The following is a 17,893-nucleotide window of genomic DNA, read 5'->3' as shown; positions in this document are numbered from 1 at the left end:
GAGACAGCCCAGGTTTACTTCTCGCACAGCATCTTTATTTTCTCTTTTAATTTTCAACTGGTCTAGAGCAGCATCACTTATCATAATGTAAAATATTTGTATCCCAAACTATGGACTAGAAAGGGGGAGAACATAACTTGCAATGTGGTTTTTGTTATTTATTTTTGATGCAAACATCTATTCCTACCTGTTCTCAAACTGGGGTGCAATTGTGGCGTATCGGAGCTCTGAGCTTCACCTCCCGCTCTTGGTTGTCACGCTGTCAGGCAGGCGCTGTTCCCCACCTCTCAGACCTGTAATTTAGCTGCTGCTCTTCCACGACACTTGCCTCTGCTTTAATTACAATGATCACTCCATCCGCAGAGCTGCTGAAAGAGGATGATGGCTGGGTGCCTTTTGAGCCCTTCAGACCTGGGAGAGTTTGGTGGGGGCCATGGACCCCCCGTGCATGCACAAAGCCCACCCAGAAGTCTCCTGCTCCAGAGAAGGTTCCACCATCACCCTGTTGTCACCATCACCCCTCTCTATCCGTGCTGTACCAGCAAAGTAGGCTTCGAGATAGAAGCATATGAATAACAAGGTGGGTTTTTTTTTTTTGGTCCAAGTTTACCCCCAGAAAAGAGAGCGATGGAAAGGGTTGGTTTTGTGCTTGCCACCTGCATCCTCTGCAGCAGATTGCTCCCTGCTGCAAGCATCCTGGAGCTGCTGGTCATGGGGCACATGAGAGCTGAGATATGGAGTTAAAAACCACAGCCAGGGAGGTGGAAGCTTTGCCAGAGCATTTTGTTTAAGTAAAAAATTTTCTCTTTTTTTTTTTTTTTTTTAATTGAAAGTCTCTCCTCTTGCTCAAAGCAGTTCAATGGAAAAACCACTAGCCACCGTTTCTTACAGATGAATCATCTCTATTTGAAGGTGTTTCGGGTCAACGTAGTCTGATGGAGCCTGTGCTCGAGTAAATGGACCTGAGGGTGCTTGAAGCTCTGCAAGGGGATGTCAAACATCAGTACTCCCCCGCTTTTATGGGGCTGTTGAAAAATCAATTTCTGTGAAGCATCCATCCTGCTGTTTGTTCCCCTCCTGGAACAAAAACAAAATAAGAAGGCTATGGGGACTCTGGAAAGAACACCAGCTTTTCTGGTGGCAAAGTTAGAAGGAAAAGAGAGATAATGTGGCATAATTCAGGAAGGCTCCTCTCTTTATGTACCATAGTAATCAGTGGCTGTATTTAATGGGGTTATTATTGTCTTGACTTGCTTTACTCCTAGTCATGAGACTTTAGGTCCAGCAGCTGTTTTCGTGGAGAGCTAGTGCAGGCAATGGGCGCCTACTGGGCGTTCAGGAACTAAAGCTCAGGTCCCCCTTTTCAGGCCAAGCAGTGGTGTCTGCTCCAGAGAGAGAAGACCATGGTCCTCCTACAGCTGGAAGACAACTCTGTGTGGTCGTCAGGACCTCGTACTCCAGACAGCTTGGAGATGGGGACAGGTTTGTGTCGGGTGCCCCTGGCTGCTCTGTGCCCCGGTGAGGGCAGAGATGTAACGTCACCTGAGAGGAGACCTTACTTCCATGTGACATCTGCTGGTAAAAAGGTGGCATGGCTGCCCTTTAGCAGCAGGATATCAGCCTCGTGTGTTTTTATTGTTGAGGAATGCACGCAGCTCTTACAACTCGCCTGTGTCAGGCTTCTCGGTGTTCGGAGTCAGTATTCTCACTGTTGTGACTCATTCTGGCAGGTTGGAAAGTATTTGTCCAACAGACTTTTCTCTCTAGTTAGTAGGGTTTGTTGGTTCTGCAGAACATGAGCTTTCTTAAAAGAAAAAGGAAGAAAAAAAAAACCCACAAACTGGTCTTCATGTTATTTCAATGGCAACAGGAATTGTGAATGTGAACCAATGCAGTGCAGCCTAACGCCATCGCTTTAAAGAAAGATGACCATGTTTTTGCAATGGTACAGAGCTCTAACACCACCACATTTTTATTTTATACTTCACCATTTTATTGGGAACACGTGATCTGCTTTGTGTAACCTCTGCTCTTTACAGTCCCTAACCTGCTGTCTCTCTTACGGGGACGGGGGTGCGGTGATGGGCATGAAGTGATGGAGAGCTCAAGTGTGGAGATCCCCATGGATGCGGGTTGCTGATGTCGTGTGTCCTGACCAAAACCCTGACAAAATCTGGTTGACTGCTCTGGTGCAGGAGGGTGTGTTCACATGCAGAAGCAAAGCTGGAGCTGAGCAGGAGCTGCAGGTGTTTTTATGGGGGAAAAAATACAGAAATTATGGAGAAAGTAGTGTGTCTGGTGCCCAGTAATGCTTGTGGTGGGGACTGCTCTCTGGCTAAACAGAAAATCCCTCTTTCTGCTCCTGCAAATCCACCTCAGCTTGTTCTTAAATCCAGTGCTGCCCTGAGAGCATCGCATGTCTCAAGCACGGTCCTCACTGTTGTAAATGTTGCTTTATGGCGAGGCTGTGTTCTTTTGCTGGCTGTTTAAGAAGAGTATCGTTCAACAAACAGCAGTTGCATGCATTCACGTCAAGTTAAATCATTCCTTCAAAAGGTTTACTTGTCAGGTATTCATTAAAGCGGGTTTCACATCAAAATGATAGTCACTAATACAGTGAAAACATCTTTTACAGCTTTCAGCGTTCTTATGGTGCTTTGTAGAAATGACAGGTCTCCACCGGTATGGAGACGTCTTTGTGGACCTGCATTTCTCGTGTCCCTGCCCGAAGAAAAGGAACAGTGCGCTGCAGTGCCACGTGCGGGAGGAAGAAGGGCATCGCTGAAAGGTTTTTACGTAAATAGGGCGTGATGGACTGTGCCTGCAGATTTAGTACGGTGCTCGGGCTCGCTGCAAGTCGGGCAGGCACCTAAATACGGATTGAGGCGTCTCACTTCAGACTAGCTATTTTTGAAAATCCTGGCCCCAGCTTGCGAATTGATGGCACTTCGGTTTCGAGGAGCAGATGGCACCCGCTAGTGATCTGGGACAGCATTTTTGCATCAGTGTCAGAAATAGAAAAAATGCCAGCTGTGTCCCTTTTGGGTCAGTGGAGGTGAGGGCACAGTGATGTGCAAAACCTTGCAGCAGAGGGGGGAAAAAACACGAGCTCCTTTTAGCGGTGCAGAGTGCTTTTAAATGTCTTCAGATGCTCTTTTTGCTTGTCTTTTTGAGCAGATCAGTTGCCTGTGCGTAGCGCTCAGCAGTAAAATAAATTGCCTGATGTTATGCTGCTTAGGCTTAGACTTTAATTGGTGCAATTCGGTACTTGCATCCGGCGCCCGGGGAGAGGTGGGAGGCTGTGGCGGCGATGCACGGGCACATCGTGGCCGTGTCAACAGGAGCCGTGGCTAAAATTAGTGGTGCTAAGCGGGGACCGGAGGGAAGGAGCTGCGGTGCCCTCGCTTGCCTCTCGTAAATCAAGTGTTACGGGGTGGGTGGGAAGCCTGCCAAGCTGCTCAGCGATCGGTCAGGAGAGGAGTTTGGTGGGAGTTTGGGTCTGCTGGAAAAACAGGGGTGGTGTCCGTTTCTTGGCTTGCTGCTCCCATTGCTGGCGTTTGCTGTGCTCTCAACCTACAGAGAGCTGACATAGCGTCTACGCAGATGACCCTCTTTCCTTAGCTTAATTGGGTGCCCAGCCTTCTTTTTGACTGAATAAAGCCGTGATGCACAAAGAAGAGAGAGAGTTGGCATCACTTAAGCTGAAAACCTGGCTGTGTGTGTGCAAGGAAGCTGATCTGCAGGCACACCCTGCTGGCTTGTGGTGAGAGTGCAAAAGGAAATACAGGCATTTCACAGCTTGCCTGCCTTTTTATAATCTTTGTTAACTTTTTCCATACTACCTCGCTCTTCGTTTTCATTTCTGAAAGCACACGTGGTGATGCATGAGCCGCTAAGTTTTCCTAAGTGGGAGGACTTCTGCAGCAGATCCCAATGTGTTTGGAGACCTCTCTACCAGATTTGAGTGACTTCAAGAATGATTTTATAACGTGTAGCTTGAAATGGTTGATTTAAAGTAAGCTGTGTTCGACACTTCTCCATGCCCTAACAGAGCTAAGCAATACTGCGAGTCTGACCACTTTCAGTTTTCCACATGAAGAAAATTACCAGAATAGTAAATGATGCTGCTCTGGAATTTCTCCCAGAACCCTGGGTGATGATTGCCTCCATGTGGCTTTAAACACACACACACACACACACACACACGCGTAAATGGAAAAAAAGGCCTCTTTTATCCACAGATAAACAGTCTGCACTGAGAGTGGTTCTGAAATTGCTTCTGTGGTTAACAGCATGGCTGAGTTGCCTCTGAGCAGTAGGCGTCTTCCAATTGTATCTGGGCTTCGCAGACCAAATGTTACAGCTGATGTTTCGAAGAGTCATGGGAGATCATTGGGATTCCCATTTCAAACCTCTCAAGTGGAACCTGTTTTGAAAAATTGCTGTGTAGGTGAACATTGGGCTTGTTTAGAGATGTTGGGAACAAAACACCCATACTTGTTAGCTCTGGAGTGGCTGAACACACATGCTTTTCAAGGTGCATACTACAATTTCATGCATTTGGGACATATTTCATGTTTTCCCCAGCCAAGATTAGGATGACCACAGCACAGCCCTGCCTGTGAGCCCTGCATGCCCTAGAGCTGCAGATGTCCTTTTCTGTACCAGCTTCTTGAGGTTGTGGCCGAGCTCGCTGGCCCTGAAGACCGGGAGCCTCACCTGGAGGTAAGCCACCTTCTCCTTTTGCCATTTATCATTTATCATCCCTGTATCCAGTGTAAATAATGCTCATGGGGACTCCAGGTTTTCCTGACTTGGTGGGAGTGAGATGATGTGACCAAACACAGTGCCTAATTCACTACTTCTGGAAAATCACTTCAAGTCTCTGAAGGAAAAATCATCATTAAGACGGTGATTCAACTTTCACGCGCCCAGGACACCATGCCCATGTTCAGAACTGGTTTTGAAGTCCTCTTTCAGCCCCTTCCCCAGAAAGGGTGGAAGGCCTTTGCTGTTTGCTGTTGTGAAGAGGGGTTTGAGTGCTCCATCCTGGGCACCGTGAAGCTTGCATCGATTGGCTTTGTGTATGCAACCCATTTTACCCTGTAATAAGGTCTTTATCTTCATGAAGAAATTGTGGTTTTTTTGTTTTGTTTGTTTGTTTGTTTTTAATGTGCCACCTAATAGCAGACAGGAAACAGATGTAGTTTTGCCTGGGACAAAGACAGATCTTCGTTTCAGCAAGGACACCTCTCCAACAGGCTGGGTTTCTTGCTCTATAGGGTCATGGGGTGAGCTCATCTTGGCAGCTGCGTGGTGTGTCCCTATTTGTACCCGGCTCAGCAGAATGCTTTTCTCTGTCACCCACCAGGGGGGGAGATGCTCAGAGCAAGATACCAGGCCAGGCTGCTGCTCGTAGGGGTGTGTTTCTCACCAAAACTTCCAGAAACGTTCAAAGGCAGAAGCTCAGCTCGAGGGCTGCAGTATCAGCTTACACCTGCAGGTTGTGCTTAAGGACAGCTCTTCTCATCAGCTCTCAGTGCTCGCAGAGTCCTGTCCTGCAAAATGACGCACTTTCTATCTTGCTTCTCTCAGCTTATATTTGTCGAGGAAATAAATTATTATTGCTTGCATTTGCCCGATTATCTCTGCATTTGTATACGTCTATAATGAGCTTGTGATAACTCGGAGTAAGATAACCATTGCACAGCAAAATAACAAGCAAATATAACAACTTCCTCAATAATTAAAACCCATGCAGATATATGCTTGTGTGTGTTTATGATACTTTTATATGATGCCAACAGTGTGCTAAGCACTTCAAAGAGTTGGAAGACAGATCCTTGCCCTTCAGGACTTGCAAAGCAAACAAAAATTTGGGGAAGGGCAGCAAATGCAGTGGTTACACCTGAACGGTAACGCTATCAGTTGCATAATGAACTTCATTGGCATGAGGAAGATGCTGGGGCTGATGCATTTTCCATGATCAGGGCTTTTTTAGGTTCTCTTTTCTTTGTTTGTTTTCCAAGACGAAAGATACCCGTCTGACCACACCTGCTGATGTGTTGGTTCCCAAACTCTGTGAAATGCGGTGAAAGTTGGGGCTAATTTCCCTGTTGCAGCAGGGAAGGGCTATGTCTTGAATTGCTAAATGGAGAACTAACTCAAATATGGCATGCACAGGAAGAAGTATGGAAAACAAGTTGAATTTAGTTACAACGGGTTTTATTTTGTTTTGCCTAAAGGCTTTGCTGCCGTGCTGTAGAAGAAAAGCCATCACTCATTTCTGCATATCCACTTTGCATTTTTTTTAAGCGTGGTCCTCTCTTGATTCTCCTTTTTCTCACACATGAGAAAAATGTTATTTTGGATGAAGCTGTCACTGTGGGATGAGCAGTGGTGCTGTGCCAGGAAGTAAACAAACAAAAAAGGGCACTTGCGCTAGTGATTGCACAGTTTTGTGCATCACAACTCTTCTCCCACTGCAGACCTACTAGTCAAAAACATTTTTATGTCCTCCAGTAGCTTTTATGATCTACTGGCCTTAGCTCATAGTGCTGCAATGGCGTTTGCAAGATAACCCGTAAAAGCAATGAGAGATACACACCCTGCCTGGCAGACAAGCCTCCCGTAACACAGTAGTCCTGGTGCTTATCTGGAATGCAGTTTGAAGTGATGAACAAATACCTTTGATTAGTGTGAGATTGTATTTGGGTGGGGAAGTAAATCTGCCAGTGACTTTGCACATGTCTATGTGCTCATTTGTCATGGCTCATGCTGCTGCCAGAGTGCATGGAGGCACCGTTCTCCCAAGACTGAGTACAGGCAACATAGCCTGCTCTCTAAACGGCTCCTTTTTTGTGTGGAGAGTCCACCAAGCCTTATTTCAGTGGGTGCTCATCAGTGTCCCTTCCACAAGGAAATGGCGCTTAGTAAGAATCACAGAGTGGTTTATGTTGGAGGGGACCTAAAAGCCCATTCTGTTCCAACCCCCTGCCGTGGGGGACACCTCCCACCAGACTACGTTGCTCCAAGCTCCATCCAGCCTTGAATGCTTCCAGGGACGGGGTAGGATCCTGTCCCACCAGCGAGGTACCAAACGTAGCACGTAGCAGACAGCAGCCACAAGGTAATGGGTTGCAGCTTGTCCCTTCAGCTAACATGACTTTTTTCTTCTCCCCATGACATTATTCCAACTGAATGCTCTTGGAGTTTCAGAAGCTACCACGTCACTTGTGGGCAAATGGAATTTCAGCTTTGGAAGTGAGTCACCCCCTTTGAGCCCAGGAGCACACAGTGACTCCCTTGAACTGCAGAGCAGTGAGTAGCGCTTGTAGCTCCAGCCCTCAGCCTTTAAGCAGAGCAGGCATAGGCCTACAGAAAAATCACCGTGGATATTGCTGATCATTTGCAAATAAACAGTAAATGCTGCTACTTTGCTGTCCCAAAGCAATTGCTGTTTCCCAGCTGCTTCAGCAGGGAAGGCTGAGGGCCAAGAAAACTCTTGGCTGCTGGCTTGCTGTCCTCAGCTGCTCTGTGTGCTGGAGGTTGTGGTCTTCCCTGTCATGTTGCTTTGAGAGTTCACTGAGTCTGTGCCCTGAACTGGATTTGGGCAACGTTTTCTTGAAGAAAAGCACGTTTTCAGGCAAATGTTTAATGAACTTCACACAGCAGTCAGTGAGGAGTTAATTGTTAAGACTTCACGGGTTAGGATGCTTGACATGGAATAATTTCACCTAGTGTGTCATGACCATGGCATTCATCTTGAAATTGGTTTACAGCCCCTGCATTTGAGGCAAGAGTTGTTTTTGGCTGAAGGCCTGAGAGGGAGCTAGCTGAGCTGGTGTGTGCTATTTCTGATTCTCCAGTACTCCGGGGAAGGATGAGTAAGGACCCAGCCCAGCCTCCTGCAAACACAAGTCATTGCGGGGCATTGTTCGAAGGGGTTTTCTGTATTTTCTGTGACACCTACGTGGCCGTCGTGCCCAGCCATCAGGGACTGGGGGCAGAGCTCTGTTAAGCACTGCACAAAGACATGATGAAGAGACCAGTGCTCGTAATTTAGCTTCCTCAGCTGGAAACTGTAAACCCCTTTGGGGCTATCAGGCATTTACAGCTGGGTGGAGAGTGCTCTTTGTCCTCAGTTTAGGAGGCCTTCTTGGCTCGGCTCTAGCTACTGGCTGCCACCACATGTCCCTCCTGGAGCTGTCACCTCCAGCTCCTGGGCCAGGGTGGTCTATAAAAGCTTGATGAAGAGACGTGCCCAAGAGGGCCACGAGTTTCAAGAGGGGAAATCAGGCCGATGGGGCTGCCCGTTGTGCCTTGGTTCCCTTCCTGGGTCAGCCTGGTGTTGGTGTGCTGGCTTAGCAACGAAGGTAATATATTTTTTTAATAGGGTGAGCGGTTATGAGACACCACGAAACCTTAAATAGACATTGACAGAAACAGTTTTGTTGGATGTGTAATCGATCTAAATAGATCTGTTAATGTCTGCCGTGCGGCCACATGACCGCCTTGGGTTTCAGCCGCTCGGCTGGGAAAGCCTCGAGGCAGAGGAGCTGGGCCTAGGAGCATAAGGCCGCCTTTGTGAGCAGGGCCTGCCCCACAGCAAGGCGCTGTGGCAGAGCTCCGGCCCCCGGCTCTGCTCCTGCTCCCTCCAGACAGAAGCAGCATTTGCAAATGAGCAGATGTAGGGAAGTTCCCTCGCTCATTTTAGAAAAGCGGGGCCAAAAGCGAGAAAGAACCGCACGCTTGCCACGTGTGGGCTGCCATGCGTGATGCCAGGCCTCGCAAAGTCCGCAGGGCAGAGATGCCTGAGTGCTCTGGGGATTTGGATAAAGAGCTGATGGTAAGCAAAAGCTACAGCTCCCCTCACCGAAGGAATGACAGTGGGGGGTGGTACCGATATATACTGCTGTGTGTGAGGAAACTCGTGCAGAAACACCTGATAGCCGAGAGCTCAATTAGGGCAGGTGAACGAGCTTGAAGTCACACTGTGGAAGCAGTCTTCAGAAGGGCAAGGGTGTTGTCTCCTGGTAAACGTGTAAGCAAGTGGCTCTGCAAAAGCCTGAAATACTGCCTGTGGAAAAGAGGTACGGGGAACAGGACACCTTGTGTCTGCTTTTAGCAGGATATCTTCGAAAGACCTAAACCCTAGGTATTTGTAAAAATAAATCCTTTTTTTTTTTTTTTTTTTTTTTGGCAACATTGCTTCTATTTGCACTATAAAAAAGTGAATTTAAGAATTTAAGTTACTCATGATTTTCTTGCCCTCAGTTCTTGCTGTAGTGTCCTTTGCCCCAGCAGGACTGCTTCATGGGACGTAACCTCCTGGCTGGGGGAGCAGCCCACACCAGAGCCTGTCAGATCTGGTGATGCATCTGTCCCTCAGGAAAGCTAAACCTGTACGCTTCCATCTCAGGCCAAAGTTAATAATTGATCTTCCTCAGATGCAAACTACATGCTTGTAAGAAAATAAAAACAAATAAAATAAATTTGTGCCCTGAGCAAATGTCCTTATGCCTGAATGTGAACTGCTAATGAGTAACTTCAGCAGTTTCTTCAGTTCAGGGGAAAAAATGTATAAACACTTTTGTGTGAGCTGTAGTTAAAACTCTCAGCTCTCCCTCTCAAAAGTATTGCCATCTAGGCTATACTTTGCTATATTTGTGAGCATTTCTTTTTCTAGCCTGAAACTGGGGGTCTCATCCGTAGGTTTAGACTGAGTAAGCCCAGACAATGTATATGACTGTCCTTCCTAGGTAAAACCTTATCCATCAGTCCTTGTCATGGGTGAGGAACAAGACCCAGAAACTCTGATCCCTAATACCTCCCTGCCGTCCTCAGATGGCTCCATAACAACCTGGTAAAGGGTTCTGCAGTTCCCTCGATTGGCTGGACCCAAGATAAGGTCACAGTGGCTCCTTCAGCTTGAGTGCAAGCTATCTTTGGGTAGGGCTTTGGAAGTCAAGGGTCTAAATTATGCAACTAATACATTTAAAGTGTTCTCACAGTTGCATGTGATGATGATTTTTCCTGATTTTAATAGCTTATATGATTCACTCCATGATAAAAACACTTAAAAGCAATGTTGTAGATGAAGAACACAACTCTCTCATTTATGGTGTGATTTAGTAAGACAAGCATTTGACTTTTTAGCCATTCTTCTTGTGTTTTAACTGCATACTTCAAAGACATAAGCGGGTCTGAATGGTGACTGGAGACTGTTGAGGGAGTGCAGTGGATCAGGGAACTCCAAAAACCACGTGGAAGAGAAGGATGCGTGGTTCCCTGTGTTACATGACATTGCCCACTAGTGAAGGTCACTGCTGTCTGTGCAATACCACTTCTATCATGTATTTTGATGCAGTCTTTTCTTCTCAGTATGAACATACCCTTTTTTCTCCATCTGAAAAACCCTCTGCAATGAGGTGCGCAAGCTCTGCAGGTCCTCCTTCCTCCTGAAGCTCCTTCTGGCTCCACTGGCAGCCTTGCCAGGTAGCCAGCAATGTTTGGCACGGCGGCAGGAACCCTGGAGATCACCTGTGGTGTTAATGCCCTGCTGTAAGGGGAGAGGTGAGCACTGCTTGTGACAGCTCATTTGCAACTTCGTATGCGTCCAAGTCCTCCTTGCAGAAGCTTTAAGGACCCAGAGCTGTTCTGGTTTTGTCTGCCTGCATACACGGTGTTCAGCATGGGGTGCTGGAACCTGTTATGCTGTAATGATTGACAGTAAGGTTTAACACGTAGCAACAGACCTTAGATGGCATGCCTAAAATCTGCAATGTCAGTGTAGAGTTATTTCCACCTAGAATAAGGAGGATGCCAAGGATCTTAGCATCTCAATAGCTTAATGCTGTGTCTCTTCAGATACTCCAAAAGTAGTGTCTTGCTGTGTCCCTTTTTATCTGCAGCAAGTCACACAGATTGCTTGAGAACAACTGCAATTCACCGCTGAACACGATGTTCAGTGGTCTCACGGCTTAGCATCTCTCTCAGCTTAGCACAGCCTTCATGGGCATCACAACCTCTGTAAGATCTGCGATGATATGAAACAGCCTTGGTGTTTTGCAGCACTTTATCCAGCATTATAAGACGATGGCTTTTAGTTAAAGGTTGAAATGTATGATGTATATAATGTATCTTTTTGTACTGTAGAAGAAAAATCCGAACTGTGATTGTGGTCATCATAACCTAATGCTTTAGAAAACCAACTCCTTACTCTGACTGGGAAAACCTGGACAATCGTTTGCTTTGTTCTTCATAAATATTGTTTATGAGCATGCATCTTAAATAGCTGTCTGTATTGTCAACAGACTGCTTAACCACAATGGCAGTTGCTTTCTGCATTTGGAAAGATACACAGTGCCTTATCTGTGTTGCTGCATCCTTGTTATAGCTACCTGCAAATTAATATGACCATTGTGTAGTATCATTTTTTTTGCTTAAGTTTAGCCAAAATTCACGGGGTTTGGGCCCAACTTTAGTCCAAGGATTAGAATTTTCACATGTACTTGCATTGTTTCTTTTTTATCGCTTTCTTCTCCCTTTGCTTACAAACTCCTCTGTGCCTCCTACCAGAAGAACCACTGCATCTGGGATTTCTGCTCACCTTTCTCTCCGATTAATGTAGCTCCATCACCTTTACATCTTCTGCTTGCTTTGGTGTCTTCTCCGTTCCGCAGGGCGATGTTGGCCCTGAGCTGTGTGGAGGGAGAAGGAACCTCTCCAGGTCCTGCCAAACGGAGGCGGACGTGCGCAGTATCGGCAGCGGGTGACTCACGGTTGATATGTCAGCTATGTGACCTTCCGAGCTGTGGCTCGGCGCCAGCCTGAGGGCCCTGGCTGGCCGGCTCGGGATGACTCCTACTTTCTTTGTTATCATTCTGCAGGCTTTTCAATGCCGTGCTGCCCGCTCCTCCCGAGGCAGCTGCTGAAGCACTTGACCACTGGTGCCACTTTCTCGGCACGGCTCAAGTATTGAAACAAGTACATCGTCATTTGTGGCTTTTTTTTTTTTTTCCCACCTCCAGATGAACAAAAAAAGACATCTTCCACTTGCTGTGTGTCAGGCCTCCTGGGATGGCTTAGCATATCCAAAAACGCAATAAAGCCATCCAGATGCTTCCCAGACGCAAGACACCGCGTTTGCGCTGCTGCGGCTTTCGTACGACAGCCTCTGTTTTACCCTGGGTGCTCCCGCCCCTGTGCCACCGGGATACCGGGGAAGTAAGGTCAGAGACCCCCCTACGCAACATGGGGATTTGCGCTGTGTCGGGGGGGGATTAGGGCAGCCTCCCTGCTGCCCTCACACTAATCTTGGAGTCTGCTCACGGGGCCACGGCAGTCGGCCCCAGTGTGTGTGTCCCTGGTGGCTTAACATGAGTGAAGGGGACACCGAAGCCCAGCATTGCATGGAGGAGACACCGCCACAGAGCTCACCAGCGGGCTCCGGCTTGCAGCTGCTTTCAATAATTCCCATTTCCTGTGTGGCAGCGTTCATTTCCTTCCAGATCTCACTTGCCAGGGAGCACAGCAACATCTGCTCCCCCAGGTTTTGTCAGAGATGACTTTCCTCACAGGAGAAGAGTCCATTTCTTGTTTGATTTGTCCTCTGAACAGTTGCTCTGAGTGAAGAATTTCAACTATCCCACTGCCTTCAGTGGAAGCCTAACATCTTCTATAGCTTCTTGGCACCTTCAAGGACTAAAGGCTTTTTTTACAAGCAATTTCATAAAGGCATCACATGGTGTTTAACAAGCTCGCACAACCCTCCGCATGCACGCAAGCCTAGGACATCCCCTTCTGCCCAAGGAGAGATGGAGAACCCTGCTGCCACCCCCTGCCCACCCAGCTTTGGGATAACGCATCACAGGCTGCCAGGACTCTCAGGAATGACCCGCTCCATCCACACGCAGCTCCGACCTGGGCACCTCTGGTAGCTGAAGGTTAAGTGGTTCAAGATCCAGCTGGCTGACTTTATAAATGAACTCTGAATCAGGCTTGCAAAGGTTGCACCTGTAACTCTGGCTGCACAGCTGCCTGTTACCCATGCCCTTGAACCGCACTGGGCAGTAGGTGACAGAGGCTCAGGGAAACCAGCCTTTTCCTGCTGCAGTCAGGCTGAAGCCAGCCTGCTCTGCCACAACTTGTTTCAGAGCACAAAGTGCCCGATGCTGAGCTTCAGCGGTGCTTGACCTAGGATCTGGGTGACAGCCTCCTGGGGACCACACCGCTCCCGCCCCTGATCTCTCACGCGATGCTCATCTGGTTTTTAAGACACAAGTCTCAATGTGCCAATAAGTGTCCCTGAAAATTAAAAGCAAGATAAGCAAGCAAGACAGATAAGCAAGCAAGAAAGCACAGCTGTAACACTATCCGAGGTGCTATTTTTTTTTGTCCTCCCAGTAATGTTGAAAAGGCGACATTTGATCCAGTTGCATACCACCAGTTCAGGGATGCAAAAAATGTTAGCGGTTTTTTTTCCTTGAACTACCGATACCCGTGAAGAAAAGATCCAATCCTTGTGGTTTTCTCTTCTAAAATAATCACGCCAGACAATTCTGAACAGTTTAATGCCATTCGGCTGGGGTGCATGGGAGGCCCAGAACTGAGCCAAATATTTGGAAGATGACCAGCAGCATTTCAGTGCATGCATCCCTCTGCTTATCCTGGAATACAGCGTAGCTAGGCTGAGGGCATAATCTTCATATTCCGGATGTTTGCAGAAGATTATCACTCACTAGCATGTGAACTCTGATTGATTATTTCCAGTTCTAGTAATCATTAACAATGACTAGTAGTCTAAGAACAACTTTTTATTTCAAAGGGTAGAATTTATCTGGCTTTGCATCAAGCCACGCTACGTACTTGTCACATTTATCTCTTCAGTCATATGGCAATACATCCTTCTGCTTGTGCTATTCAACTCTGAATTTCACCTTTCATACTAATAAAATATGTTGACACATCAAGCAATGTAACTGATAGGTAAAGCAGAACAGAATGAGTCACTGTTTTTAAACTTTTTTTTTAGCACATGCTTTCTCTACTAAAGTATATCAATCAAAAGACAAAGAGATACAAATTCAGAGAGAGGTAACTAGAGGAAAAGGTTGTAGAAATATACAAGATGAGATAAACTGAAGCTGAACAGCACCAGAATACATATAATGTAAGTCCAAGAAATAAACCAAATGTAACTTCTTGACTAAACATAATTGTGACAGAGAAATAATTGTAAGTAATATATGGCCGTCTTCATTCTGAGAGCTTTCCCAAACCGTCTTTCTGTTCATCTCCAGTACTAACATTTAGAATATCCTTGAACGTTTAAATAAAATGAATAGAAGTAATAAATAAACCAAACAGTGGGTGAAATATTTTGACTGTTGTGACTGCCACCAGGAATATCTACTTTCACATTAGTGATCTAAATGGTTTCTCTTCTGCTGGTGGAAAAAGGAGATGCTTCAGTTAAATTAGAGAGGCAATTTTCATTCAGTGTTTGTATTTAAGCCTGTTGGTGTCAGAGGGATGCTGTAGGGGAGTGCAGCTCTCTTTAAAAGCTGGGTTTTAAGAAAGTCTCTGTGTCCTAGACCAATTTTATGAAATGTTAATACGTTTGGAGATCCAGAAAGAGTTATCCAAAAGCTTTCCTTCAGTTGTTGCAAGTTGCCGTTGTAGCCACCCCAAATAGATCTCAGAGAGCTTCAGAGTAAGGATTTCTTGCAGAGTGTCTATCAAATGCTGCTGCTCTGAGATTCAGAGCTTTGACCCCAGTGACTCCAGGAAACCTCTACAGCATGTAATGGATTTTACACCTAGGGTAAGTTTTCATCGGTTGTCTTGAGTGGCTCCTGTTAACACCGCATTTATTTGTATCACTCCTAGGATGCCACAGGTCTGTGTAATACTGGAAGACCCTTGCCCTGTTGTGAGATTTTGTGATCCTGCAGCAGACAAGGTGCAGTCAGTCCAAACTGGGGAGGAAGCAGAAAAGTGGCTGGCTGGCTGATGTTTTCCTTGCTACAGGTACGTTGATGACTGTACGCATCTGTTCTGCACACCTTTGGCCCAAAATACACCCTTCATTTTTGCGTGTATTCTCCTAAAGTCCTCTTTTGGCTGCAGTATCTTCCCAAGATAGCCTGGCTCTGGTCTCGTTGCTCAGATGTCCCTTTGCTCTCCTGACCTGATTTTGGCAGACCTGATCCTCAGGTGTCTAATGAGAGTCTCATCTAAAGCAGTGTATCTAGCAAAAATAAAAAATAGTATTGTGTGGGCTCCTGGTAGGCTCTTTTAGACGTGCTCTCAAATTAGGCCCATGATGCCATGATGTCTTGGATGACTGCTGTGGGGGATTATAAGGTTATCTTGTGTGCAAGGATATGACAGAATAAGGGGTGCTCTGGTAATTCCAGAACTGCTTATATTTCCTCCTGAGATCAATACAGCAATATTATACAGACGAGTGGCTTGGCTCCATGCTTTCTCATAAGGACATCTCACTGCCTGCAGCTCTTTGTTGATCGAGCCACTCAATGAAACTTTATCTAAATATTCAAAATATCCAAGCACTTGCTCATCGTTTAAAAATTGTCTGTGACAGGAAGGCTGTGAAGCCTGTGGTCCGACAACATCCCTTTCCTGTGGTGCAAGGCCAAGTGTACAGAGGGAAGCAAAATTATCAGAATCTCTCAGCTGCTGCTCTTTCTTTGAGCCGCCCAATACCACGTCTAACCCGAGGCTCCTCAGAAGATGATTCACAGATTTGTGGTGTGAAAGTCCTCTTTCCCAAAGAGGAGAATTACTGTTCACCAGTTCTGAGCCCTGGCTGCTTCCCTCGTGCAGCTCACAGTGCGACCCAGTTAAATTGCTGCCTGAGAAGAACAGCGAGGGGTAAGGGGCTCCGGCACGTGTGTGGGAACGAGCAACTTTGCCACCAGAGATAACGTCATGCCAGAAACACTCCGAATTTTAACAGCACAACCCAGACAGGCGAGGCAGAAGCCCACGTAATTGGGTCTAATACTGCTATGGAAACTATGCTGAGGGTTAAAAATATGCCTTAAAAAGCAGAGTCTTTTCTTGTGCGTTCTTCCACGCCGTGTATGAAAAGATGGAGGGTTATGAAGCAGCAAAAGATGATGTGAAGATGCTCTGTGACACCAGTGAACTCTAAAGAAGCACAATTCTGCTTTCACAAATGTTTCAAATGCACCAAAATTTACTTGGGAAAATTTTGAATGTTTGTCTTCTTATGAGTTAAGATGAACACACATGCATTTAACCACTAAACTGACTACTTGCAAAAACTCCTGCTTAAACCAGGCTAGTTTATAGCCTTGATTATTCCTTCCATCCTTCTTCTTCTTTTTTGCTTTTTAATCTCTGAATCCAGTTTCCCAAACCCTAAGTCCCCACTGGCCTACTGTTGTGGAACTGTTCAAAAGTCCTTGTCTAAATATTAAACACCCTTGGAGTGTGGCAGTACACGGTGTGCAGCCATGTGGTGCAGTTGCTGGTTTCGGCTTGCTAGCACAAGGTTGGTAATTGAGGACCAGGAACAGGAGGAGAAGGTCCAGGTTTGTTCCCACTCCCCAGCCTGCTCTGGTATCAAGAACTGAGCTGCAGTTTGGCACGGGTCTCCTGAGTTAAGCATTAAGTATAGTTGTGAGTTGAATGAATGGGGTTTGTAACATTATGATAGGTGTATCATAGGGCAAACAATATGCAGTGTGTTGGAGGCATTGGAATATTTCTCTTGCAGGTAAGCTATTGGCCTCTGAAGGTGAATCCTCTGATGTGGAAAGAATTTCGCATTTGAAGAGTGCTATAACCAATAATGTGCATGAGGAATTATGGTGCTCTCTCGCTGGTGATGATGAAAGAAAACAAATTAACAAATAAAGTAATGGGAAAAAAAAAATGTGGCCAACAGACTGAACAATTAAAAACATAATTCTGAAATTGCAATGCAATTTGCCCATGCAGCTGTGAGGAGGTTTTGTCTTCAGTTTCTCTGGTAGACATACAGATGACACATGAATGTGGGAGTAAAGAAATAAGGTTACCTGTCAGTCACATTTTACCATTAGAGCTAGAGTATTACTTGGGCATTAAGAATGCATGTTTTCATGTATTCATGTGGCTTCCCTTTGGAAGTTTTAGCCAGAAAGGACCTGGCAATTTATGTTTTTAGTGCATGCTCATTCAGTTGTACTTTAAATAAACCCTATTCCTTTTTTTCCCCTTTAACACCCATCACTTTTCCTCATTTGACTTCACAGCAGTTAACGAAGGAGGTCAGTACTGAAAACCAAGCTATGGGTAAGAGACCAAGACATCCCATCAATGCCAAGAGCAGGGAATGAATTTTGTCCTGAGACTCCACTCCTGTGCAGTGATTGTCAGTGGCAGACAAACTTTCCTGATACTCAGGTTAGGAAATAAGTCAAAAGATTGTCAGTGGCAGACAAACTTTCCTGATACTCAGGTTAGAAAATAAGTCAAAAGAGAAGCATTTAAAATGTTTTTTTTTGTTGTTGTTTTTTTTGTTTTGTTTTTTAAGATTTATTTTTTGTATTTTAAGCACCTTCTTTGCAATTTATTCAAAATGAAATGGCAATTCCATGGCTCTGAAGTGTTTCTTTGATTTCATCCATGACTTTGTGTCAGTCCTTGCAGATCATCCTCAAGAAATTCGCTTCTCTTATTTGCTTACTCTGCCATCTGCACTACAGGAACTTTGTATGCTGTTTCTTAATCATGCTAGGAATGTCTCTGGCCCCTTTAGTCTCTCCACGTCAGTCTCAGCAAATCCTCCACATATCTTCGCTGCTTTCCTTTGAATTCATTCCTTACTGCCTTGCTACCCAGAACGAGCTGATGA

The 17,893-nt window shown here is 45.9% G+C and overlaps 1 long non-coding RNA gene across 2 annotated transcripts; it reads left to right on the top strand.

Annotated features, from left to right (window-relative positions):
* Positions 1–4,331: 4,331 nt before the first annotated feature.
* On the top strand, positions 4,332–17,691 carry LOC106040023 (uncharacterized). Of its 2 annotated transcripts, none has more exons than XR_010832182.1 (3): positions 4,332–9,157; positions 14,893–15,033; positions 15,611–17,691. It is a non-coding gene; the product is annotated as an uncharacterized lncRNA (long non-coding RNA). The 2 variants fall into 2 exon arrangements; XR_010832183.1 differs by lacking the exon at positions 4,332–9,157 and adding an exon at positions 12,019–14,173.
* Positions 17,692–17,893: the final 202 nt, after the last annotated feature.

This window comes from Anser cygnoides, chromosome 6, assembly GCF_040182565.1.
Source record: "Anser cygnoides isolate HZ-2024a breed goose chromosome 6, Taihu_goose_T2T_genome, whole genome shotgun sequence".
In the NCBI taxonomy this organism is placed as follows: domain Eukaryota; kingdom Metazoa; phylum Chordata; class Aves; order Anseriformes; family Anatidae; genus Anser; species Anser cygnoides.
The sequence above is the reverse complement of the archived record's forward strand: the minus strand, read 5'-3'. Positions and strand labels throughout refer to the sequence as shown.